The sequence below is a fragment of the Aethalodelphis obliquidens genome, unplaced genomic scaffold, assembly GCF_003676395.1.
Source record: "Aethalodelphis obliquidens isolate GAN/ISIS:26980383/991018 unplaced genomic scaffold, ASM367639v1 scaffold5, whole genome shotgun sequence".
Classification (NCBI taxonomy): Eukaryota; Metazoa; Chordata; class Mammalia; order Artiodactyla; family Delphinidae; genus Aethalodelphis; species Aethalodelphis obliquidens.
In genome coordinates this window covers 23,363,751-23,365,979 of record NW_020837949.1, presented here as the reverse complement: position 1 = coordinate 23,365,979, position 2,229 = coordinate 23,363,751, and positions in this window count along the sequence as shown.

Genomic DNA, 2,229 nt, shown 5'->3' with positions numbered 1-2,229 from the left:
CCAGTCTGGTCCGGGGAAGGGGCGGGGCCGCCGAGGCGGGGCCTGCGTGCCGGGGGCGGGACTCGAGTGCCGGGGACCTGGTCGCTCGCGGGAGGGAGTCCGCTGGGCTTTTCGCTTTGGCAACGCTCTCCCACCGGCCACTCTGCGCGGCTGCCCAGATTCAGCTCGTCTCTCCCATCCCCGGATCAGCCACAGGATACTGGGAGACGGAAGTGGAACTGCAGAGGACCTCCACCCTTTCCCGCCGTCCAGACCTTCCAGTTTCTCCTGGCCCCTTCTAAGGAAAACCAGAAAAGAGCGCAGAGTATTATCAGAGGCCAGAGTTTTCTTCGCGTCTTGTGTGGGCGCCTCTGCCTCTTGCGAACGAAGGCACGGTCCTTTGAATCGCCTCCTACCGGCCAGCCGCAGACCTACCTTGCTAGGGCAAGATAGGCGGGGAGATTATCCATCTTCCTTTGCCTACTGCCCCCTTTGCCTGCTCAACACACTCCTTTAGACAGGAGGAAAACAGATTTTCCTTAGCCCTTACCTGCCACTACGTGAGGAAAGAACAAATAAGACTGCAGGCTCCTTAAGGAAAAGGGCCTTCTCTTCCCTTGCCTGGGGTACCCCATAACCAGGGAGTGGGGTTGAGCACACAGGTGCTCAAACTTCTTCATCTACTGACTGGAAAGCATACTTTTTCCTCTTTCATAATTGTTATGACTAGCAACAGTGATTGAGCACCTAGCAGAGTTGGCAAGTAAGAGTCCTTGCCCTCGGGCAATTTCTTTAAGGAGACAGAATAGATAGAAAATAAACAGTTGACAATTCTCATACTATATATTTTTTTTTCACAAAAATCTGACAATCTGAGGGAGCAAATGGTAAACGACTGTGGGCTAAGATGCATTTTAAGGAGGCAGAGTTAAGGAGCAGACTTTTCAGCAACTATTTCACAAAGGAAATTGAATTTACACAATGGTAAGATCTTGGATTTTATCCTGCCTGGTACCTTTTCCTATACATGTACACACCCACTCCCCAGATTCGAGATCAAAACAATTTCGCTAACAGCTCAGCCACACGTGAATGCCATTATAGACAATTATTTTTGCTACAGCCTGAATGTTTGTGTTTCCTCAAAAGTCATATATTGAGGCCACTGTCACCTTCTGAGATGGCCCACACTCTGTCTGTGGAGTGTGTTTCTCTCTAAATAAATCCACTTCTGGGCTTCCCTGGTGGCGCATCCCTGGTGGCGCAGTGGTTGAGAGTCCGCCTGCCAATGCAGGGGACACGGGTTCGTGCCCTGGTCCGGGAATATCCCACATGCCGCGGAGCGGCTGGGCCCGTGAGCCATGGCCGCTGAGCCTGCGCGTCCGGAGACTGTGCTCCGGTGAGAGGCCCGCATACGGCAAAAAAAAAAAAAAAAAAAAAAAAGATTATTACCATGTTCCTGCAGGTATCGCAAAGAGGCAAGGGCAGACTAAGACTAATCTAAATTGTATGCAGTGATAAAGTCATTTTTCTGGTCCCTATTTGTGAACTGATCATTCTAGACACAGAAAGAGCCAAAACACAGGTTTATGACTGTAAACAGGAGAGGTAGTATATCAAAGATGACTGGGATTGGCAGTTAGGTGGGCCTTGGTCCAAATCTGTGTTTCTTACATATATTATATTATATATAATTCTTATATATATATTATATATAATTCTTATATAATTACCAAAGTCACAATCTCTCTCTGAGCCTCAGTTTCCTCATCTTTCAAATGGAGTTACAATATGTATCTCATAAGGTTGCTTTACCATTAGTGAGATAATACAGGTAAACTTCCTGGCTCACGGTAGGCTCTTAATATACAGAAGTAATGATTATTTTAAGCTAAGTAAGCTGTGGCTAATTTCTACGCTTTTGACCCACAACTAAATGCAACGTATTATAATTTCTGTTACATATTCATTCAATAAATGCTCATTGGGCACCTCCTATGTGCCAACTGGGAGTGCATGCTGAACAAGATGGTCATTGTCTCTGCTGCCGTGGGCCTTAACGTCCCCTGGGGCAGAAAGACAAACAGGCAGTGGGAGTACAATGTGCAGAGGGTTCTGACAGGGGAGGACCCCTCTCCACACAGCCCAGACTCCTGGGCAACACACAGAACATAGCCAGTTGTTCTGAGAAATAAATGAGTCAGGGTCCGCTTCAAAGATCCCTGGAGGTAGGCAGAATATGAAAAATAA